Raw genomic sequence first — 25,757 nt, forward strand, 5'->3', positions numbered from 1 at the left:
TAAGTAATTTTTTTTTAGAATGTCTTGTGTATTTTTTTGCCCTTTGCTCTTTCATATAAATTTTATTGACAGTTTATTGAGTCCCTCATAGAATTTTGTTGGGATTTTGACCTGAGAATCATGGAATCTAAAAATCAAATAGAGGAGAATTGACATCTTTATAGTATTAAGTCTTCCATGTCATGAATCTGTTGTATCTTTGCATTTATTTAAATATCATTTTGTGCTGAGGTATCTGGGTGGCTCAGTGGGTTAAGCATCCAACTCCTGATTTCAGCTCAGGTCATGGTCTCATGGTTGTTAGATCAAGCACCACATCGGTCTCTCTCCCTCTCTCTCTGCCCCCTCCCCACTTACCCACTCATTTTCTCTCTCTCTCTCTCTCAAAATAAATATTAAAAAAGTAAATATTAGTTTGTGCCTTTCATTAAAACTTCATAGTTTTCCCCAGAAAGTTATTATATATGATAGATTAATTCTTAGGTACTTAAAAAAATTTTTTTTATGTTTATTGTTTTTGAGAGAGAGACAGAGTACGAGCAGGGGAGGGGCAGAGAGAGAGGGAGACAGAATCCGAAGTAGGTTCCAGGCTCTGAGCTGTCAGCACGAAGCCCGATGCAGGGCTTGAACTCCCAAACTTTGAGATCATGACCTGAGCCAAAGTCGGACACTTAACTGACTGAGCCACCCAGGCACCCTGATTCTTTGGTACTTTTAAAAATTCTTCTGTATATTTGTTGCTGTTGCAAATGGTGTCCTTTTTTCTACAGGTTTTTTGAGATATAATTTACATATGATAAAGGCACCCACTTCAAGTGTACAATTGAATGAGTTTTGTCAAATGTATACACAGTCATGCAAATGGTATCTTTATTGAATTATGTTTCTTAACAGTGTGTTGCTGGTATGTGGAAATGCAAATTGTTTCTGTATTTTAATCCACTATCTAGTCATCTTGCCTAATTTGCTTATTAATTTTAGTAATTTTCACTCAGATTTTTTTGGATTTTCTAAAATAATTATATCACCTGCACATAATGATAGTTTTATTTCTTCCCTCCCACTCCTTGTACTTTTATTTTTATTTTTTTAATCTTTATTTATTTTTGAGAGAAAGAGAGAGAGGCAGTGGGAGCGGGGGAAAAACAGAGGGAGAGAGGGAGACACAGAATCTGAAGCAGGCTCCAGGCTCCGAACCGTCAGCACAGAGCCCAACACAGAGCTTGAACTCACGAACCGCAAGTTCATGACCTGAGCTGAAGTCGGACACTTAACCGACTGAGCCACCCAGGCACCCCTCACTCCTTGTGCTTTTAAATATTAATCATCTGTTTTTTTTCTTTTGGTCTTCTTAAGTTGGCTAGAGCCTCCAGTGCAATATTAAAGCAGTTTTGTTTTTTTTTTTAAACATTTATTTATTACAGAGAGACAGAGCATAGGAGGGGCAGAGAGGAAGGGAGACACAGAATCTGAAGCGGGCTCCTGGCTCTGAGTTGTCAGCACAGAGCCTGACGCTGGGCTCCAACTCACAAACCGTGAGATCATGACCTGAGCCAAAGTCGGACGCTTAACCGACTGAGCCACCCAGGCGCCCCTCCAGTGCAATATTAAATAAAAGTGGTTTAGTAGGCATTCTTGTATTGTTGCTGATCCCAAAGAGATGGCTTTCAGCATTTATTCGTATGTTATTTGATGTAGGTTTTATAGAAGAAATTGTTTATCAGGTAAAAGAGATTCCCTTGTATGCCTAGTTTGCTAAGAGTGCTTTTTTTGGGGGGGGCAGGGTCATGAATGAATGTTATCAAAGTTTTTTCTGCATTGACATGATCATATGAGTTTCTTTATTAATGTAGTGAATTACATTGTTTTTTAAACAACCATATATTCCTGAAATAAATACAAGTTGACTCTTCTTTTAATACATTGCTAGATTTCATTTGCTAATATTTTATTTAGACTTTGCCTATGTTTAGGAGTTCCAATTGTCCTGTAATTTCCCGGGGTTTTTTTGTTTGTTTGTTGTTGTTTTGTTTTATTTTTAGGACAAAGTTTTCCCCGTGTGCTATCTTCAAAAAGCTGAAGAGCATTCTCTCTTTTTATATTTTTTGGAAGAGCTTTTCTAAAATTGAAATTATGTACTTGCTCCTTCAATATTTGGTACAACTCACCAATGATGCTATCTCTGCCAAAAGCCTTAGTGGGAAGATTTTTAACTGTGAATTCCATTTTTAAAAGCAATTATAAGACTTCATTTTTTATTTCTTTTTGAGTCACTCTAGAACATTTTATATTTGTAGGAATTTGTCAATTTCATTTGTATTTTCAAAGTTATTGGGACAAAATTCATGACGTTTTATCTACAGTATATGCGCTAATGTCCCGTTTTCATTCCTACTCTCACATAATTATAGTTTTTCTCTGGGTTTTTTTTTTCCCCTCTTGAACAAATCTTGCCATAGGTTTGTCCCATCTAGTGGACTTTAAGAGGACCAACTTTTGGTTTTGACGATTCTCTTATTGTATGCATTGTATTTTTGAATATTATTTGTTTCTACTCTTTATTATCTCCTTTGTTACAATTTCTTCGGGTTTATCTTGCTACTCTTTAACTTCTTTAAAGATACGGTTAGCATATTCATTTCAGGTTTTCCCCCTCCTTATATAAGCATTTAAGGCTGTGAATTTCTCTAAGTAGTCCCTGAGTAGTGTCCAAGTTTTCTTATGTAATTTTTTTATTGTTCTTTGAGAAGTATACTTTCCTAATTTCCAAACATGTGAGGATTGTCTAGTTTCCTTTTTTGTTATTAATTTTTAGTTTAATTTAATTTTGGTCTAAAAAGCGGTCTGCACTGTTCAGTTCTTTCAAATTTGTTGAGACAGGCTTATATGTAGTATATGATCCAGTTTTTATTACACTCTTAGTAAGCATGAAAACATTTATTCTATGCTTGTTTGGGTTTAGAGCTCATAGTGAATGAATGTACATCAGGTCAAGTTTGTTAATCATGTTGCTCATATCTTCAAAACTACATATTTCACTAGGAAGTTGAAAATTTGTTCTTACCTAGTAACTCTTCATTCCTAATAATTCTGTATGTTCTCAAGTCTATTTTATCCGCTACACCTCTTTTAATATCTTCTGCTATATTTGCATAGCGTAACTTTCCCCACCCTTATACATTCAACCTTTCTGTGTCCTTAGGTGTTCAGCATGCTTGTTGTAAATTAAGAGCTGGATTAAAAAATGTCATCTGACAACCTGTCTTAACTGGCGAGTTTTTTCCATTTAAATGTGTTATTATAATATTATTATTATTATTATAGTTATTATAAGTAAAATTGGCTTTCATTATTACAGTTAAAAGTATTACACCATGATAATTGAATTTTTTTCTCCTCTCTTATTTTGTGCTATTTATAATGTTTAAAAAATTCCCCTTTATTTGCATATCTCACTCTGGTCACCCTTTCCCCAGGACTAATCATTCTAATTAGAATGCTCATTGTATATCTTTTTCCCAGTACATGTTCTTGAAAACTACGTAGTGTTTTGTACCTCCTTTTAAAAAATTTATGTAAAGTGGCCCTATGCAGATTATACCTATTCATTCTCCCTGTGATGGACATCCAGTTGCCTCCATGTAAAATGCTGCGGTAAAGACCTCAGATGTTTTTTCCCAGTGGAACAGGGTAAGACTTTCTTTAAACCTAGGGTACAGTTATTGGGTCAAAGGTTGTGTGTTTCCTGACCAGAGGAAGTGTGTTGGGGAATCCAGCAGTTTAGTGTATTCTTGCAGTTAATCTCTCGCATCTGAATTCAGGCCCCACGTGGCCATCTCTACCTGGTGTGCCTGGGTTCAGAGACTTTCTGGTCAGTTTCACTAGAGAAGAACCTCTAGCTGTTTTTCCAGGCCTAGAAAAAAGTAGTCATTTGGTGTGTGGTATTGGGGACTGGGGTGCTCTGCTTTGTAGGTGGTCTTTAAACCAAACCTCTAATTTTTAATGCAGCCACTCTCCCTTCTTTCAGAGGCACCTGGCATCTCTAGTTATTGAACGTTCCTGGTCTTCTGTGGCTCAGGAGAACGTTCACCTCAGGTTTCTTCTCTCTATATTAAAAAAGCCCTCCTCGGGGTGCCTGGGTGGCTCAGTCGGTTAAGCGGCCGACTTCGGCTCAGGTCATGATCTCGCGGTCCGTGAGTTCGAGCCCCGCGTCGGGCTCTGTGCTGACAGCTCAGAGCCTGGAGCCTGTTTCAGATTCTGTGTCTCCCTCTCTCTGACCCTCCCCCGTTCATGCTCTGTCTCTGTCTGTCTCAAAAATAAATAAACGTAAAAAAAAAAAAAAGCCCTCCTCATCTCTGGTTTCTGTTAGAAATTTAAGTATGAATTCAGTTTAGGACTGAGGGCTAAGAATCTGAACCTTTAATATTTCTTATTGATTCTTATCATTTTATTATGTTTACCTCGGATCCTTTTTTAAAAAATTTTTAATGTTTATTTATTTTTGAGAGACAGAGAGTGTGAGTGGGAGAGGGGCAGAGAGAAAGGGAGACACAGAATCCGAAGCAGGTTCCAGGCTCGAGCTGTCAGCACAGAGCCCAACGCAGGGCTAGAACTCACAACGCGTGAGATCATGACCTGAGCTGAAGTTGGACACTTAACCCACTGAGCCACCCAGGCGCCCCAGATCTTTCTTGTTGTTGTTGTTATTAAGACTTTGTAGATAAAGTTGTGGTTTCCTGTGTTTTTCCTAATCCCATTACCCTTTCTCTCTCCCATAGAGTAGCCCCTAACATTTATTTGGTATTTATCACTCTATACATATTCTTACACTTTTACCAGATGTTCATGCATCCATAAAATAGCATTATAAAACTTTATAGGGGCGCCTGGGTGGCTCAGTCGGTTGAGCGTCCGACTTCGGCTCAGGTCACGATCTCACGGTCCGTGAGTTCGAGCCCCGCGTCGGGCTCTGGGCTGATGGCTCAGAGCCTGGAGCCTGCTTCCAGTTCTGTGTCTCCCTCTCTCTCTGCCCCTCCCCCGTTCATGCTCTGTCTCTCTCTGTCTCAAAAATAAATAAACGTTAAAAAAAAAAAATTAAAACTTTATATAAGTGGTTATGTTCTACATATCCTTTTGTATGTTTATTTATTAAATAGTATGTTTTTGAGATTTTTTGAGAATCTCAAATGACATTCCACCGAATGACTATACAATAAATAATCCATTCTCCTGTTGACAGACACTGAGGTTGTTCCTAGTTTTTCACCACAATCTACAGTACTGGTGTGAGCATTCTCATACAGAGAATTTCTCTAAGGTATGAGTGGAACCACAGGGTCCCAAGATACGAATATCACATAATCAGGATAGATTAGGTGATAATGCAGTGGAAAATTAACCCTCAAATCTCATAGTTTAATGCATGGATGTTTATTTGTCACTCACACGAAGTCCCATGTGGATGGGAAGGACTCTAGAGCCGCTGAACTATGGACAGTGGCTAATGGTTTAGGCTGCTTCAATCTTTGGCTGCACTATCTTAACATGAGGCCTTATTGATCCCTGCAGCAGGGAAAGGAGCTTATCGGGAACTCATACCCATCTTCCTGTGCTTTGGTTCAGAAGTGACACATGTGGGGTGCCTAGGTGACTCAGTTGGTTAAGTGTCTGACTTCAGCTCAGGTCATGATCTCACGGTTCGTGAGTTTGAGCCCCACATCAGGCTATGTGCTGTCAGCACGGAGCCCACTTCTGATCCTTTTTCCCCCCTCTGTCTGCCCCTCACATGCTCACTCTCTCCCAAAGATAAGTAAACATTAAAAAAAAAGGGGAGGGGTGCACCTGGGTGGCTCAGTCGGTTAAGTGTCCAGCTTCGGCCCAGGTCATGATCTCACAGTCTGTGAGTTCAAGCCCCTTATTGGGCTCTGTGCTGTCAGCTCAGAGCCTGGAGCCTGCCTTGAATTCTGTGTCTCCCTCTCTCTCTGCCCCTCCCCCACTCATGCACGTGCACACGGTCTCTCTCTCTTTCTCTCTCAAAAATAAATAAACATTAAAAAAAATTTTTTTAATAAATAAAAAATAAAAGAGACGGGACATGCTAGAAAGTCTAACCTTGTCAAGATGGATCTTAGTGTAGAGAATAATGTTTCTTACTAAACTTTTTAAAGATCAAATTTGTTATTTTTGTTTGTTTGTTTCTGGCTTCCATTTCATATTTTACATTAATGTGTTCCTCTCAAAATTAAAAGAGTATCTGTGTCTATAAAAAAATTCTTATTTCTGGATTTTTTTTCTTTTTTTGTTGTTGTCAGATAAAAGATAAGAAGTTAAGGGTTTTCTAGGGCACCTGAGTGGCTCAGTTGGTTAAGCATATACCTCTTGATTTCAGCTCAGGTCATGATCTCACAATTGGTGGGATTGAGCCCCGCATCAGGCTTCATGCTCATGACAAGGAGCCTGCTTGAGATTCTTTGTCTCTCTCTCTCTCTCTCTCTGCCCCTCTCTCTCTTTCTGTCCCTCTGTGTCTTAAAATAAATAAACTTCAGGGGCGCCTGGGTGGCGCAGTCGGTTAAGCGTCCGACTTCAGCCAGGTCACGATCTCGCTGTCCGTGAGTTCGAGCCCCGCGTCAGGCTCTGGGCTGATGGCTCGGAGCCTGGAGCCTGTTTCCGATTCTGTGTCTCCCTCTCTTTCTGACCCTCCCCCGTTCATGCTCTGTCTCTCTCTGTCCCAAAAATAAATTAAAAAAAAATAAAATAAAAATTAAAAAATAAATAAATAAATAAATAAACTTCAAAAAAAATAATTTAAGGGTTTTTCTTTCCCAAAATGGATAGCCATTAGTCCCAACTCCATTATTTTCCTGATTTGTTGCAGTTTTAATTTTGCTTTTCTTTTAGCAACTGATACTCACCTTAACACCCTGAGAAATAATATAAATCACATCTGTGTCTATATTTGTAAAATAATTCTCTAGTAAGATGCCTTTACCTTATGGTTTGTCTTTATATCTTAGTGGCAGGTTAAGAAAAGCTTTTGTGAAGAATAACATTTTTGGTGAAGCCTAAAAGATGAATGGGGATTAGCCATGTTGGAGCTTAGTGGAGGAACATTCACAGCAGAGGGGGAACAGTAGGACAGAAGAGAGGGAAAGGCTGCAGAGGTGGGCAGAATCCAGCTGAGATTTTGGACATGATACTAAATTGGAGAGTTTTAGGTAGGACAGAGATATATTTGCATTTTGCATTTGTAAAAGTCACTGCCTGCATGGAAATAGGAGAGTAGGACAAGAGTGAAAAAGAAGAGGCCAGCTAGGAGGTTTTTTTCATAGGCCAGATGAGAGATGATGGTGGTTTGGATTCTCATGGTGATAGTGAGAAAAGTTTGTGAACACATAAAGAATGTAAGGTTTTACCATTATTGGACACCTAGAAATAAAATTAAAACCCCAATGGAAATGTGGGACAGGAATTGAAGTTAAGTATGAGATAAAGTATATTTTAATGTTAATTGCTTACATTTCATGTTAGATGTAGAGATTTATCCAGATCCTCATAAATTCAGGACTCAAGTGTTGTTGATATTTGTTGAGCACACATAGTATTCCAAGCCCTTTGCTCACCTCTCCTATATCATTTCATTTAACTCCTATAGCAACCTTTGCAGTATAAGTATCATTAACCATTAATGGGTCAGGAAACGGCATTGGTGAGTTTCAATGACCTGTCTAAGATTACACAGCTCAAAATGATGGAGTTGGGACTGGAGTCCACACCCAGCCTCTTTCCATCACACCTCACTTTCCTAACAGGCAACCCAGTAAGAAATTTTTACCCTGGAAACATACAGTCATCAGACCATTGTTTGAGCCCTACGGTTAGTTCTAGAGTGAAGAGAGAACATTGAATTGCGGTATGTTGGTTGACTGAAAAATAGAAGGGAGGCAGTGTGGTATGATAGAAGAAAAACTAGATTAAATATAGAGACATCAGGTGCACCTGGGTGGCTCAGTCAGTTGAGTGTCTGACTTTGGCTCAGGTCATGATCTCATGGTTCGTGGGTTCGAGCCCCATGTCAAGCTTTGTGCTGGCACTGCAAAGCCTGCTTCAGATTCTCTGTCTCCCTCTCTCTGCCCCTCCCCACTCACTCGTGCACTTGCCTTCGCTCTCTTTCAAAAAAAACATTAAAGAAAAAATAGAGATATCAGTTTGCTTTACTGTAAAGTGGTAATAGTAATACTTAATTATCTCAGGATATTGTTTAAGGTTAATGTATTTGAAAGTACTTCTAAGAGGTTAGGATGCTGTAATACTGTATTCTAAACTTTTAAAGTCTTTTCCTCAGAATTAAGTAAATCATATCACAAAAATGTAAACTCCAGAAAAGCTGGGACTGTGTCTGATGCTTCGCTGAATTCCCAGTGCCCAGAATAGTGCCTGGTGCGTAGTCAGCGCTTCAAATGCATTGAATGAATGAATGACACTAACATGATCTATCTAAACAGACACCTCCCTCATCCCCTCCCCTCTTTATGTTTGTTTCTTCAGAAAATAGTACAGGTCACGTACCTACAGTAAGTCTCCACTAGATGTCAGGCATATTTCCTTGATTGGCTTATTGTGGTTTTTTTTTTTTTTTTCCTGGAGTTGAAAATATTAAGTAAACAAGGTTTTTCAAATAAACCTCAAACAAAACCAGTTCACTTATCATCCATACTCTAGCAACTTTTCTTACTTGTAAGTCTCTCAGAGAAATTAGGTATTTCCTTTGGCCAAAACATCTTTATAAAACTTCTGATTCTTGATGTCTGATAGACTTTCTGCTAGCCTAATTCAAGCAATTTGCTGTTGCTTAAGATCTAATTATCTAAACACACAGTCCTTATACCTAATTTCCTTAATTAGCGGTTAATCACTATTACATTTCAGTTTATGGTATTTATTTCTGAGAGAAAGCAAAACTTCCTGGTGTTGTCTTAGTGTATGTATTCCTCTGAATTTCGTCAGGGAAGAGCATGACCAGTGTCCCACTGGACACACCTGTGACTGATGTGTTCTCTTAAACAGGGATTGGCAAGCTACAGCCTGCAGATTAGACTTAATCTTAATAGGTTAGACTTAACCTATTGGCTGTCTTTGTGTGGCCCATGATCTAACAGTGGTTTTTATATTTTTAAATAACTGGAGAGAAAAAAAATAATATTTTGTGAAATAAATAGAAGAGTAACATCGTGTGGAAATTATATGAAATTCAAATTGCATTGTCCATAAATAAGTTTTTTGGGACAGTCCACACTCCTTTACACATAGTCTTTGTCTGCTTTTGGGCTGCAGTGGCAAAATTGAATCTTTGTAACTAAGGTTGAATGACCCTCAAAACCTAAAATATTGTACAGCCTAGGAAATATAGTCAGTGGTACCTGTAATAGCAATGTGTGGTGACAGATGGTAGCTACATAGTGATGAGCATAGCATAACATACAGACCTGTCCAGTCACTATGCCATATACCTGAAACTGACCGACTGAGCCACCCAGACACCCCGCAGTCTATTTCAATTAAAAAAAAATGAGGCGCCAGGGTGGCTCAATCACTTGAGCGTCCACCTCTTGATTTTGGCTGAGACCTTGATCTCATGGTTTGTGGGATCGAGCCTCGTGTTGGGCTCTGCGCCACCAGTGTGGAGCCTGCTTGAGATTCTCTCTCTCCCTGTCTCTGCTCCTCTCCTGCTCACATGTGCATGCACACATTCTCTCTCTCTCAAAATAAAAATAAATAAACTTAAAATAAAAAATATTTATTATCTGGCTCCTCATAAAAAAAGTTTGCCAGCCCCTACTCTGAAGGAAGGGTTGGTAAAAACTGCAAATTTAGAGTACTTTTTGCTTATTGGTATTTTGTTTTTCTGAATGCTCATCATCATCTTTAATGGTCCAGGTTGTTTTTTCAGCCCAGGGGTTAAGGTTAATTGATAACTTCTTCTGTTGAAGCTCTTGGATAATGTTTGTTACCTAGAAACCAGACTGCCTTATTGTTTCTTGCTGCTTATGCAAATATAAATATTAGCCTATTTGAACTGAGCCAACTAGTTTTCTCTACACTTAGCATCAAAAGAGAATTAACCTAGATAATAAAAAAAGTTATTTAAATTGTAATTAAAAACTTTAATATGGTTCTATTTTGTTCAATTTTAACTGCCCTTCTATTTAATACTTAGACTGTCTACGCATTATTTTGATTTGATCAAAACATATCCTTTCTTTTATTTCAACTTCATAGATTTTTTTATAACTTTAGACAATTACGCTTGAAACATCTCATCCTTACAGTATTTGTGAACTTATTAGCATAATATGATAATTCTGCCTGCTTTGTTCTTATTCATGACTTTAAGTAAATCAGTAGAAATTTGTGAGACCAGGAATAATGTAAGACCATTTATTAAAACCCTATGAAATTCGTAAGACTCTGAAAAAACAAATCTAACTACTTGTTTATGTTATTTAGATATTAAGGCACATTTTTGTGATGCTTCTTTTATTTTTTTATTTTTAAATTATTTATTTTTGAGAGAGAGACAGAGAGACAGAACGCGAGCAGGGGAGGGGCAGAGAGAGACAGAGACAGAATCCAAAGCAGGCTCCACGCTCCAAGCTGTCAGCACAGAGCCCAACACGGGGCTTCAACTCACAAACCATGAGATCATGACCTGAGCTGAAGTCAGACGCTTAACTGACTGAGCCACCCAAATGTCCCATGATGCTTCTTTTAAAATGATGGATAAATCTGGATTTGGAGATGGCTTTTGTGACAAGGATGCTTCTGGGTAATTGTCCTGTGCCAAACTCAGTGCCTCATTGTTTGCAACTTTTTTAATACACTAAATTTGGGTGTTTTCAAAGAGAGTTATTAACTGGCTTTAACTGTATTCCCAAACAAAGTGTGGGGTGCAGTAGACTTTATAGTACTGATTTGTTGGTCTGGATTGAAATCACTGTCTTCCACAACTATTTACTGGATGTGTACTGTGACTGGGGCTCTGTGCTTGGTGCTGAGGATAGTCTTATTTGAGAAAACTGACAAGATGATACTTTTCTCTTAGATCATTGGATGAGTCTGATGTTCTCGTCACTTGAAGGGAGTATCACATTCATTCTGGGTGTCTTGGTCTTTTGAGATTGAACCTATTGGGAAGGTTATAATTTTGAGCTGTTTCCAGCAGGTTAAGTATTATAATTTGACTCTTAGATCATAGCTCATCCGATACTAATTCTGTCTTGCATTTTGCTGTAGTGATTTTGAAAAACCTAGGCAATGGTGACATAATCTGCTCACCAGTGGGCCATCAGACACCTTATATTTCAGGTCTATCTAATTTAATCTTTGGAGAAAAGAAAAGCTGCTTTTCATTCTCCTGTTCATGTAGCCCGGAATGTGAAAGCTCTTACGGTTCTTAAGGTAAGCTCTTAGCATCATCTGACGCTAATTCTGTCTTAACGTTTGCTGGGATGATTTTGAAAACCTAGCACCTGAGGAATACAAGATTCTCTCAGAGCTTTGAGCCTCTCTTCACCCTGGTTTGGGTGTTCTTTGCTTGGCTTCATTTCAGGAGGATGGTCCAGGGGATTATTCGCTTCTGGGGTTGGGGCCACTTGGTAGCCCTGGAAGTATATCCTTCCAAAAAGAAAGATGGAGCATAGAGAGCACTGATACCAAGGATCATGTGTCATGTTAGGTAGTCCTAGAAATAGGATAAGATTTTTGCCTGAACTTCAGTGTGGAGCTGTAAACACGAAGCCACACATGTGAGTATATGTGTACCTATCTGTGTGTGTGTGTGTGTGTGTGTGTGTGTGTGTGTGAGCGTGATGGTCAGGTGAACAGCAAATGTGATAACTGATTATGATGCAGTAAGGAGAAACAATTATTTAATGTAACAAACCTCAGGGTTTAATCCTAGGAGGGTAACTATTTACAAGTGGCTGTGACTTTGGTCTGCTGAGTTTCACCTCCCGCCTTGGGATTTTCCTCACTCTGTTTACCACTACCTGTGCTTAACACAAGCTGTGCTTCTAAACTCTAAATTTAACATGGTCGAAACATCATCCCTTGTTGTTTTTTTTTTTTTCTCTCTTCATTGTGGTAAATGCACATAACATAAAATTTACCATCTTAACCATTAAGCGTGCAGTAGTGTTAAGTATATTTATATTGTTGTGAAACAGATCTCTAGAACTTTTACAACTTGCAAATCTGAAACGACACATCTATTAAACATCAACTTTTTGTAGTAAAAAAACTACAAGCCTGTGGTAACCCCCATTCTACTTTCTGTTTCTATGAATTTGTGTACTTTAGATGCCTCATCTAAGTAGAAGCATGTATTTTTTTTTCTTTTTGTGACTTTCTTATTTCACTTAGCATAATGTCCTCAGGGTTCATCCATGTTGTAACATGTTTCAGGATTTCCTGTTGTTGTTTTTTTTTAAGGCTGAATAATATTCTGTTGTATGTGTATATACCACATTTTGTTTGTTCATTCCCCAGCGGGCGTTTGGTTTGCTCCCACCTTTTGACTGTTCTGAATGACGCTCCTCTGAAGATGGGTGTACAAAGAACTCTGTGAGACTCTGCTTTCAATTCATTGAGACCTATACCTGGAGATGGGACTGCTGGATGTTACAGTAGTTCTATGTTTAGTTTTGGAGGAACCTCCATAGTGTTTTCCATTGCAGTTGTACCATTTTACATTCCTACCAACAATGTGCAAGGGTTCCAGTTTCTCTACAAACTCACCAACGCTTGTTTTCTATTTTTTATTGTTTTCATTTTATTGAATTAGTCACCCTAATGGGTGTGAGGTCATATCTCATTGTCATTTTGATTTGTCTTTTATTTTTTTTAACAGTGTTACTGAGGTACAATTTACGTACCATAAAATTCACCCACTGTGACAATTAAATAACTCCTAGTAAATTTATATACTTTTGCAACTGTCACCATCATTCAGCTTTAGAGCACTTCTGCCATCCAAAAAAGTTTCCTGGTACCGATTTTTGGTTCATCCCAGCTCCTACCAGTAGCCCCAACACAACTGCTGATATACTTCTTATTTCTATAGCTTTGTCTTTTCTAGCAATTTCATATAAATAGAATAATGTGTGGTCTTTTGTTTCTGGCTCTTTCATTTAGCATAATATTTTTGAGGCTTATCCATGTTGCATCCAATATCAATTGTTCATTCCTTTTCAATGCTGAAAATATGCCATTGTATGAATATACCACATTTTATTTATTCCTCAGCAGTTGATGGACATTTGGCTCAGTTCCAGGTGTTGCTTGTCTATGAATAATGCTGCTATGAACATTTGCATCTTTGTGCGGACATAATGTTTTCATTTCCCTTGGGTGGATACCTAGCAGTAGAATTTCTGGGTCATACAGAGTAAGTGTATATTTCATTTTTTAAGAAACTGCCAAACTGTTTTTGAAAGTGACTGTACCGTGTTGCATGCCTGCCGGCAATACATGAGAGTCCCAGGTTCCTCACATTCTCACCAGCGCTTCGTATACTGTCACGATTTGGATTGTAGCCATCCTACTTAGTGAGTAGTGGTATCTAATTGTGGTTTTCATTTGCATTTCTCCAGTGACTAATGATGTTGAGCACCTTTTCGTGTACTTACAAGCTACTCATGTGTCTTCTTTGATATGATGGTCTATTTAAGATCTTTTGCCCATTTAAATAGTCTTGTTTTTGAGTAGTTTTAGATTTACAGAAATGTAAAGATAGAACAGGGAGTTCCCGTTTACCCTGCACTCGGTTTCCCCCGTTGTTAACATTTTACAGGTGAACCAATATTGGTATCAGTATTACCTGAACTCTATTCTTTATTAAAACTTCATTCACTTTGCTCCCAATGTCTGTTTTCAGTTGCAGTTCCCATCCAGGATGTCACATTCCATTTATTCATCATGTATCCTTGGGGTCCTCTGAGCCGGGACACTTTCTTTCACCCACTCTATAACTGGGTTGTTTATCTTACTGAGTTTTTAAGAGTTCTTCATATATTCTTGTCGTAAGTTCTTCATCAAATATATGATTTGAAAATAATTTTTTCCAGTCTGTGTCTTATCTTTGTATTTCCTTAATGATCTTTTGAAGCAAAATTTTAATTTTGAGGAAGCCCAATTTGTTTTTTTTGTTTTGTTTTGTTTTAAGGATTATGCTTTTGATGTTACATCTAAGAAATCTTTGCCTGACCCAAGGTCACATAAGTTTTCTCCTATGTGTTCACCTAAAAGTTTTATATTTTTAACCCTTACATTTTAGTCTGTCTATAATCCACTTTTGTGTTACTTTTGAACTAATTATGATTGCTAAAAAAAATCCTTGAAAAGTAATCATTCTTAATATTGGAGAAATCTGCTTTTATTTGAGCTTTATTGCTTCCCAAGCCAAACCTAGAGTATAACTATAAGGTAATTTCATGTAGACATTGAGCCTCAAAATTATATATTTCATCAAATGGAATTTCTTTTTTTAAGTTTGTTTATTTATTTATTTAGTAATCTCTATATCCAGCGTGGGGCTCAAACTCACAACCCCAAGATCAAGAGTCATATGCTCTTTTGACTGAGTCAGCCAGGCACCCCTCAAGTGGAATTTCTCAATAGAATGTGTATACTGTGATCTGGTTGCAATTTAGAATAATCTGAATATTTCTTGACACCTTTATAGGTCTTTATATTGCCCACTTTTGATTAGTAAGTACCTGAGTTTAGTACCTACTAAATTAGCCCTTTTCATTTTTCTTAAACCTCAAATCTATCTACATGTTTCTAACAAATTAATCTTCTTGAGTTACTGCCTTTATCATATTACTTCCCTATTTAAAAGTCTGCAAAACTCCACTGCCTGTGGAATTAAGGGGCACTCCTCATGTTGGAATTCAAGGTCCTGTGTAATCAGGACCCACCTTACTCTTTGAATCTTATCTTCTGCTACATTTATGCAATATGAAGCCTGTGCTTCAGCCAAACTTGCCTCCTTCTTTCCCTTTAAAATTTTGTATCTCTTCCTGCCTCTCTGAGCAGGCTCATGAACTTTCCAGGCCAACTGCCCCCTTTCCTCAATGCCCTTCTTTGCCTCTTTCAGACTTTTCCACTTTTGTATATCCATGAGCCAAGCTTAAATTCTGCTCTATCCATGAAACCTTTGAATCCTAGAAACAGCTAACTCGTATGGATCTCTTCTTTCCTTCCCTAAATTCCTTTAGCTTTTGTTGGTTTATCAGTGATTTGAACACCAAAAGTGCTGTTCTTTTCTCTAAGGACTTTTTGATTCTGTATCAGGCCTGGATTCCTTAAAGTTGTAAGCACGTGCTTTGCATCTTCATTTTCTTAAGGGCTCTGATCGAATGTCCTTTATGTCTGCTATGTTCCAGGTGTTTGTGGGACTAAACTGTACTGACTTGTATGCTTCTGGAGTATGAAGCACAATTGTAAATTCTTGTTGAATTAGGTTAAGTTTGGCAAGTTACTTGTAGTCATTCTCTTCAGGGTCACATTTTGGGACCTGGCTTGTTTATTGGTTATGACTTTGCAGACCTTACTGAAGCTTTGGAAGGCAATCAAGGAAAGGCTGCTTAGATTGTAAAACTCTGTATTTTTTATGAGCTTTTGGAGAGGTTTTATTTTACTATTCAGAATAATCCTAGAGGTCAAGATAAGGTCAAAATAAGGCATCTTCTCCTTTGGTAAAGTAACCTTTCTCTTTTGTCTTACTTATTTTTTCCCTTTTGGATAATGCTAATGGATCATCTTCAGGGTAAAACTGGGTATTTTATCTTCAAGCATGAATTTCAGGAACGATTCTGTTGAATAGTATTGAATGGTCTTCCTCCTTGGTTTTTCACTTTTTTAATGGAATTCATTTTGGAATTTAAGTGACTTCTTCTTTCTCTTCAGTCATTTCTTCCCAGCTGTCACCACCTCACGTTTAATTCTCTGTAAGTCCAGCTGTTATTTTTCACTCCTGTCCTGTGTCCAGTTTATCACCAGAAAAACATTCTTGTTAACAGCTTCTCCATAGAGTTTCTTGAGATGCATATTTAACATCTTCATTTTAAGAAATTGATTAATTTGCCATGGATATCATCTCTGTGAACCTCAGACCTTTTGAGAGCTTAAAAGTCTAGAAGTGGTGTAACATGGAGGGGTAAAAATGTTGCTGACAGATTGACACTGAGTATGAGAGAAAGAGAGAAGTCAATTTGGCCTGAACAACTGGAAAAATAGAGATCGGGATACCTAGAGGTGAAACAAGTTTGGGTAGAATGGGAGCTCCATTTGGGTTTTTTTGATACCCAAATAGAGATGTAGGCAGTTTATATATGTCTGGAGGGTGTTCATGTGTATAAAGTTTGGAAGTATAAATTTGGAAATTGACAGTTTGGAGGTAATGTTTAGATAGAGAGGAGAAGCGGCGCCTGGGCAGCTGAATCGGTTAAGCTCGGGTCAACTTCAGCTCAGGTCGTGATCTTGCAGTTCGTGGGTTCGATCCCCGCATTGGACTCTGTGCTGACAGTGTGGAGCCTGCTTGGGATTCTCTCTCTCCTTGTCTTTCTCTGTCCCTCCCCTGCTCATGCGTGCTCCCTCTCTCTCAAAATAAATAAATAACCTTAAAAAAAAAGAGAAGAGAAAGCATGTAAGAATCAGATCCTGTTGCTAGTTTCTTTATTAGATGATCATTCAGTTAATTTATTTTTTAAAATTCTTTTTTCCTAATATGCAGAGTTAAGGCAATTTTTTATTTTTTTATTTTTATTGTTTTGAAGTTTATTTATTTATAAACTACACCCATTGTGGGGCTTGAACTCACGATCCCCAAATCAAGAGTCACATGCTCTTCTGACTGAGCCAGCCTGGTGTCCCTAAGGCGATTTTTTAAATTTCCAAACACATGAGACTTTTAGGGGTATTCCTTGATGCTTTCTGATATTATTGAATTTTGGTCAGAGGTGGTATTCTGTGTGGTATAGATTCTTTGGTAGAGTTGAGATTTCTTTTAGGGTTAAGTATGTGAACAGTTTTTTCTAAACATCTTGTGTTTGTTTTAAAAGATTCTCAGATTATTGAGTGCAGTGTTCCCGGTATTCCCATTAGATCAAGTTTATTAATTATGTGTGTAAAAAAGATTAAATTTAATCTTAAAAATAAAAAATGCATTAAGTGTCTATAGATGGAAATGCCAGCTGGCTGAATATTATGGGAGAAGCTTTTGGTACATTTTCCATTAAGAGCATTAGATACAGAGGAATTGTTTCTTAGCAATTTGGACAGAAATGACCATGATGTACTCTGGAGAACTGTGTGATGACTCAGAGAACCTTTAGTGATGATGAAGACACAGATATCAAAGATGCATTCAAAGAGTTTGGATGAAATTGAGTCATGAAAGTGAAACAAAATTCTGTTTCTAAATTATTGTGTCCTTAAATGTTAAGTAGTGGCAGAAGGAAGGAGAGAAATGGGATAAATAGAAGTGCAAGTAGCAACAAGCTTTTGATATATTTTTTCTCTTTTAAAAATAGGGGAAGGCGATCTTTCCCAAGAAAGGATCTCCAAAAACTAACTTGAACATGTAAACCTTTAAATGAATCCAGTCAAATGGCTTCCTGGTGTGGATACAGTGGGAGTAAGTTACAAATGAGAAAGTACTGGTGGATCTAAAAATTTAACATCTTCAAAATGAAAAACACCCTAGACTCCTCCTACCACGTGCTCCTGTCTACGGGAGCTGAGCTTCTGATGATTGCATCCGTCTGTCATTTTCCCCAACCTTTGTTATGGTGGCAGAGGAGAAATAGTGACGGTGAAGACCTTGGGCGAGGGAGCTGTACCAACGCCATTGTCAGCTGTACTGACAGACAAAACAGAGGCATGGGGTGTGGAGCCCATAGCAGTGAGAGATATCACTTAGGTAATAATTAAAAGGCCTTCACGATCTGTTGCTCAGTCCTTGCAGTGTTTAGGTTTAGAAACTTTTTCAAAGCCAAATAATGTCATATATTAGGGATTTTTCTGTAACTAGAGAATAATGGGTTATTTATGAATATCTCTGAACCTTTGAACATACTAGTACAAGTTGAAATTGGGAGATACGTATCCTGCAATTTTGTTCTTTTGAAAGATTGTCTTGGCTATTTTATTCTTCTCTTATTTCTATATGAACCAAGGATCAACTTGTCTAGTTGTATAAAAAAGGCAGCTGTGATTTTGACAGGGATTGCAATGAATCTGCAGATCAATTTGGGGACTATTACATCTTCCAGTCCATGCACGTGGAATGGCTTTCCTTTATTTTTTTAGACCTTCTTTAATTTCCTTCAATGATATCTTATAGTTTTCAGTGTACAACAAGTCTTCCCCTTCTTTGATTAAATTTATTCCTATTTTGTTCTTTTTGATGCTGTTGTAAATGAAATTGTTTTCTTAATTTCGTTCTTAGATTACCCATTGCTAGTTGATAGAAATGCGACTGATTTTTTGTATTGACCTTTTGTTATGTGGCATTGTTGAACTTATTAGCTCTAATAGTTTTGGGGGGTTTTATTTGTTTTTTGTTGGATTCTTTTTTTGTTTGTTTGTTTTTAGCCCACCCCTGTTTGGGGAGTTCTTTAGAGTTTTCTATATATGGGATCATGTCATCTGCAAATAGAGATAGTTTTACTTCTTCCTTTACAATTTGGATACATTTTCTTTTTCTTGCCTAATTGTCGTGGCATACCCTCATTATGGAATGATACTTTGGCTGGATTTAAAATCTAGCCAAAAGATGTTTTCGCTTCATTCTTTGAAGGTATCATTCCTCTGTTATCTTGTAACCAGTTTTGATGATAACAATCTGATTCTCCTTCCTTTCTGTTGAATCTCTCATATTTTACGAGTAACATTAGTTTCCTTTATAACATTAGTGCTATAGTTTTTACTATAATTAAAAAAAAATTTTTAACGTTATTTTTTTTGAGAGAGAATAAGAGAGAGAGCGCACGCGTACAAGTACGGGAGGGGCAGAGAAAGAGGGGGACACAGAATCTGAAGCAGGCTCCAGGCTCTGAGCTGTCAACACAGAGCCCGACGTGGAGCTCGAACCCAGCAGCCATGAGATCATGACCTCAGCTGAAGTTGGACACTTAACCAACTGAGCCACCCTGGGGCCCCTACTATAATTTATTTTTTTATTTTTATTTTTTATTTATAACAGTTTTACTATATAATCTATCTGGCTATGAGCTCCTTTTCTTAAAAGTTTATTTCTATTTAATTTGTTTTATTACTCAAAGGATTCTTATTCTCTAAAGGCTCATATCTTTCATCAGTTCTGAAAAATTCTCAGCCATTATCTGTTTCAGATACAATTGCCTCTTCATTCTCTTTGGTCTTTCTGGAACTCTGACATAGAGAGTTTAAAACTGAATTTCACTCTCATGTTTCTTAACTTTTAAAGAAAATGTACGATCCGCCTTCCATTGGATTCAGTATTATACTAATCCTGTGTTTGGAGTGTTTTTTTTTAAATTTCAATAATTATGATTTTCATTTTTAAAATCTCTAATTTGTTTCTTTTCAAAACATTTTATGGATATGGGGTACCTGGGTGGCTCAGTCAGTTGAGCATCTGACTTTGGCTCAGGTCCTGATCTCATGGTTTGCAGGATTGAGCCCCACATTGGGGCTCTGCACTAACAGTGCAGAGCCTGCTTGGGATTCTGTCTGTCTCTCTCTCTCTCTCTCTCTCTCAAAATAAATAAACTTAAAAAAAGAGAACATTTTATGGATGCTATTCTATGCCTTAGGTGCCTGAGGATATTAAATATATTAATTTTAAAGGCTTTTATAGATGCTCTGTTTTCTCTGTTTCTTTGGAGGGAGGGGGAGTTGAGGGTTTGTTCTTCCAGCTTCCTCAAAGGAGGCAGCAGTCCTTGTGTGGGGGTCATGGAAGCTTTGCACAACCCTTGCTCACCAAGTGGCTTCTTGTTTATTTTCTTCCTTGGAGGATACTTCTTTTTTTAGATTTAAAGAGTTTCCTTTTTTTGCGTTGCTTCTAGCTATGTATACATCAATTTATTTTTATATCTTCAAATCATTTTTGTTTGGTGCAGGAGGGTAAGCTCTCTGCATGTGCTCAACCTGCCACCTTGAACCTGAAGTCTCTCCACTACTTCTTTAGCTGATTTATAATTCACTGTCACAGCACTGTCTTCAAAGGTCTCTGTGTGGCCTTTCCAGCAGAGACTTTGATACACATTTAATGAATGGTGTGTGGTTCTTTATTCCCCTTGCAAACTCCCTAACGTATTAGGGCATTTCAAATTACTTTTAGATTCTTTTGGCCCAGAAATTAAATACCAAGACTGCTTTAACAGGCATCGCTGGCCTGATGTGTTTAGTCCATATGGGAGGGAAGTGCTGCTGTTTTCATGTGCTCAAGTGCACCCCTGAGCACACTGTTTCATCATCATTAGGCCTCCTGCTCAAGTGTTCTCACCATCCCAAATGGCCTGACCATTAGCTATCCTTTGAATACATATTCTCAATTTGAAATTCAGGTGAGGAGGTGCCCGAGTGGCTCAGTCAGTTAAGTGTCTGACTCTTGATTTCAGCTCAAGCCATGATCTCACAGTTCGTGGGATTGAGCCTCACTGAGGTTGGACTCCCAACAGCATAGAGCCTATGTGGGATTCTCATTCTCTCCCTCTCTCTCTCTCTCTCTCTCTCTCTCTCTGCCTCTCCCCCTCTTGTGCTATCTCTCCCACTCTCAAAACAAATAAATAAAAAATAAAATTCAAGTGAGCCCTGCACCAGTTTGCACTTTTAGGTTTAGCTAATCCATTGTTTCAAGTAGATTAGAATTATAAGTAGAATCATAAAATGTCATTATTGAACCAGTATTTGTTGAGCACCCACTATATCCCAGCCGTGGTGTTAGGTGTGTGGTGTGAACCCAAGGGTGCAGTCAACTCTGTGGGCCCCATTCTCAGGAAGTTGACAGCCTCTTAAGTGAGACCAATCAAGAAGTCAACGCGAATCACATATAATTGCAAACCGTGATAAGTCGTATAAAGGAAAAGAACAGGCTACTATGCATGAGCATAGCAGAGACTTCTCATTTAAATTGTATAATAAGGAGAGGAGTTTTTAAACTTTTTTAAAAAGCAGCAGTGGAATATTTTGTTTATATGACATTTTATGTGGAGTGGAGTGGAGCTGCTTTTATGGAAATGAGGTTGAGATCTGATCCTCTTGCCCTCCTTCATGGTGACTGAAGCACCTCATGGAATCCTTTGGTGCCCAGGGAGCATATGTGGAAGCCACTGTTCTAGAACCAGCTCCCTTCATTTCACAGACCAGTTAGCTGAGGCACAAAGGGCTTCATTGTCCAGAGTCATGTAGGTCACTCAGTCTGCTTAGTGCGGAATCAGAACAAGAACCCACCTCTCCCAAACATGCATTCTTTTCACTCCCCCCCTGCCTTTCTTCCCCCTTCATGTGTTTTTATTATAAAATTAAGGTATTTCGATCTCTGTTGTGCTGTGGTTCTTTTTTTCCCCCAAAATTAATTTTAACCCATTGCTGTTCACATTGCCCTTCACATTCTGTGCTCTGCTCCCCCTTGTCTGCCTTCAGCGTTTGTAACCGTGAGAGATATTATCTCACTGCTATTTTGTTTTTATTTTATTTCTGATATATCATCTAAATCAACTCTTTCATTTTCTGCCAAGAATTCAAACACATACATCCGTTTTATTTTTCAGGTTTTTAACATCAGTATCAAAGTGTTTATATTAACCAGTTAGCTGTCTGATGTGTCTTGTTGTCTTTTCTTGCCTCTTTGTGCATCTTAGCAAATGATAGAATTTTTTGCTAGGCACTTAGGTTTTTAGTCTGGGTTTCATTTTGACTTTCCTGTTTTTAGTGTAGTACTTGTATATCTTTTACCATTTTGTTTTGTTTTTTGTTTTACTGTGGCAGAGAAGTCAGGGCCTATGTAACATTTTTGCTCAGACTCTTAGGAAGTATAAGGAAGTGGTAAAATAAGACGGACTGGGAGACTGAGGCTGTAGTGTCTGGGCAGTGACTGCAGAAAGGAAGGTGTTTGTCCTCATTTGGGAGACTGGTAGGGAATCAGTGATTTGAAGCAGAATGGCACGGGAGAACTGTTCTTAGGAAAGCAATTTTAGCCATGGGAGATCAGATGAGTAACAATCAAAAGTTCTGTGGACACCAGCGGACTACCAGAAAGCCCTTACGATGTTATTGACGTTACGCCAGCCAGCCACGGCAGTGTGGGGGTGCCGATGGAGGTGGAGACCGGGGCCAGACGGATGTAAGGGCTACTGAGGAGATGAAAGAGATAGGAGGGCACAGGATGACTCAGAGTGTCAGGGATGTCCTCATCCTGGGAGTGCCCTGTTGGAGGTGTCCCTGAAAGCCCATTCGGCAGCTCACACTGCACAGCCCTTCTCAGCTGCCCTCTGATGAGCTGCCCCTCTGAAGCCAGGAGCTCTTCACATCCAAGGGGTAGGTAGACACCATCATCTATTTTTTTCACTCTGCCACCGTTCCCATTAACTCCTCCTCAACAAAACGAGACACCAAGCCTTCCTAACTCTCCCTTCCTCCCAATCCTACCTACCCAGCTTGCTTGGCAGGTACAGTACCGCAGGCTGCTTTCCTGTCAAGCAGTTGGCCATTAGGAGAGGAGGTGGGGGATGCTCCTTAATGGCCCCGTCAGAATGGAATTGCCGACTGGATTAATTGGGTCAGTAATTTGCAGCGGAACTTGGATTCTCTTGCAAGAGGTGTGTTTCATGTTTCCGCTTCCAAGGAGCGGTACCTACTCTGTGTGTGACATCTGCCTTTCTGTCATTGGCTGCACCCGACTGCTTGATGGGCTTGCTGACGGATGCAGACGTGTGTTTGCCTTCTAATGAACTGTGCGCTCGTACCTCCTCTCCCCAAGATGCTCCGTGGGATAAACTACCTTGTGGAGAAGATTCTTCGTCATGCGATTGTTCTGTTTCCTTAGAGACAACAGCAGTGTAATACACTAGATGTCAGATCCATAGAGAAAGAAGAGGCATTTGCTACAGAACGTAAAGGTTTGATAGCTTTTCCTTGCCTTTATGTTTTTGCTGCTTCAGCTGCTGGGCTGATGACGATTATGTTTATTTTTGGCAGGGTGCAAGGGCCTCTGGAACTTCCCAGGCATTTATTATAAAGGGAAAGCCCACTGTTATCTTTTCCTGTCTGCTTCGTTATAAAAATACCTGAGAATCAGCGTGTCTTCTCTAATAATGTATCTGTTTCCATTTTTGAACACAGATTTCAGTAACGATCATGTGAACAGTCAGGAAATGACAGTGTTGCACCATGCGTTGACCCTTCTGTGAACAGAAACTTGTTGAAGTTTTTAAGTTGCTGTCTTTTCTCATTTTTCTAGAAATACAGGAGTTAACATCTATATAAAGTATTGACAACTTCCTATCTAAGTTTAATGAATAAAGAGAACAAAGAGAGAGGGATTTAGTGTGGAAAGGTTTTTGAAATAAAATAATACATTTCTGCTGATTTAGTTATCTGTCTTATTAGGACCCTTCCCCTGCTTTTTCAATATAATAACAATTAAACTGATCCGTAGTGCTAAATAATCTAATTCAATAATTCATTTTATAATTCTGTCCTTTTCCAGAGTAGAGCAGGATATCCAGGTTCCTCAGGGTCCCTCTAGCTGTCATCTGGTGGTGAAAGTTCTGTATAAGAATGTGTTTGTGGTAAACCTTTCCTTCCTGAGAAATATTTCATTATAAGTATTATACCACAAATGGCTATGATGAACTGCTAGAAACAGAAATTGAAGCATGTATATCTTATTCATAGGTCTTTATTACACTGATGAATTAGTCGCAATGTGTTTAGATTAGTAGTTGGTTTGGAAACTGAAATCTTTCCTCTTGCTTAATTAATTGTAAATGACCAATAATATCATGAGATGTGCTTCCCTAGAAGTCAGAGAAACTTCACTGTATACAAGTAATATCATATTTATACTACGTTTACAGTACCATATATCTTTTTTAACCTTATGGTTTTCCAAAAGGCAGTTTTGTTTGTTTGTTTATTTATTTGCTTTGGCGGATAATCATAGAATATAGTGGAGTAACAGAGATGGTTGGTCTGGTACATAGAAACAAAGAACAAAACATCACGCTACTCGAAGAGCATAAAAATGATCTCCATTTGTCATGACTGTTGTCAAGAGGCAGGGTGTTTTTTGAGAGAGTAATAGAATCAGAGAGATAAAAGGGATCTTAGAATCTGTCCTTCTTCATATTTCACTAGAGCTATGGTGTGCCATTATTATAGATCATTGTAACTCTCGTGTATTCTCTTCATAATGGAATAATTAGATAAACTGGTTTTCTCATTAGATCACATATTGTCTCAGTGTGGGGTCTGTGAATAGTTTTATAGACTACTAAATTTTGGAAGTTAGTGACGAAGAAGACAGAAACATATACTACCTTCATCCTAAAGTAGTGTTCATCTAGGCTAATCATCCCAGCAGAGATCCCACAGTACCTGGACCCTAGACACTGACAGCTAACCTTGACTTTGGAAGAAAGTTAATCTTTAAATAAGTGAATATTTTTCATTGATTTGCCCTGCAACCTTTTTTTTTTTTTTCCTGGGAATAATAACCTCTTTATAGAATTGGTCCTCTCTCAGACCTAGGTGTGCTGTTCTGAGAGAACTCCCAATCAAAATATTGGGCCCTCTGTCTACCAGAGTGGGCAGATGACTTGAGGTGTTTTCTGGGAATTTCAAATTGGAATTAGGGGAAGAGGTTTTATTCTCCAGTGGTGAAGCTACAGTATTAGGCAGAAACTATTTCTTGTTAAGCATAAAAGCCATGAGATCTGTATAGACTCTGACCCAAAATGAGATCTCAGCAAAGAGTCAATGTCCTAATGACGTTCCAGTGTCCTGAAAGCCAGCTGTACCCCCACCCTTCATGAAGTTGACTTATGAGTTTGTGTTATCATTGGTTATCATTTGGTGATGATACTCAGGAAATTCCCCTTTTTTTCCTAAGTTACTTCATGTTAGATTTGAAGCCAATGGTCCTGTTCTTCCCTGAGAGCTCTAATCTGAAATTTTAATTTGGGTAATATAGGAGTGCCTGCTATAGGATGGTGAGTCTGTAGATTTGAATTATTCAGTGAGTTCAGAACCAGAAAAAAAGTGGGTTCCAATTCTGATTCTGCCACTTACTAACGTGACCTGGAACATGTTAATTCTCTTCTTTGACCTTTATTTCCTTATTAGTAAAATAGAAATACCATGATGAGCAGTAGCAAGAATTCAGATAATGTATCTGAGGACCTAGCTCAATGCTAATGCAATGCTTGGACTCAACAAGTGTTAGTTCATTGACCCTTCCCTCCCCAACCTTCTCCAGTGTTCTAAAAGTGAAGAAATAAATGTAAACTATTTAGCAAATCTTCTAACTTCATAAGATTTTTCATTCTATTTTGTGGTGCTGGTCTTTAGTTAATTGTCGGAAATAATTAAGTTGTTGTCTTTGTTATAAATGATTTTACACATTTTTGGTCGTACACGATAATTGTCAAATCAGATTTGACTTAAGAATTACAGTACATTAAGCTGAAACCTAAATGCCTGTTGTTGCGACG

At 38.3% G+C, this 25,757-nt stretch overlaps 1 protein-coding gene across 13 annotated transcripts in view; it reads left to right on the forward strand.

The window, feature by feature from the left end:
• DTNB (dystrobrevin beta) overlaps nucleotides 1-25,757 on the forward strand; it is a 239,661-nt gene that overhangs the window by 125,317 nt on the left and 88,587 nt on the right. The gene's annotated exons all lie outside the window — the stretch shown is intronic.

This window comes from Panthera uncia, assembly GCF_023721935.1.
Source record: "Panthera uncia isolate 11264 chromosome A3 unlocalized genomic scaffold, Puncia_PCG_1.0 HiC_scaffold_12, whole genome shotgun sequence".
NCBI classification, from domain to species: Eukaryota; Metazoa; Chordata; class Mammalia; order Carnivora; family Felidae; genus Panthera; species Panthera uncia.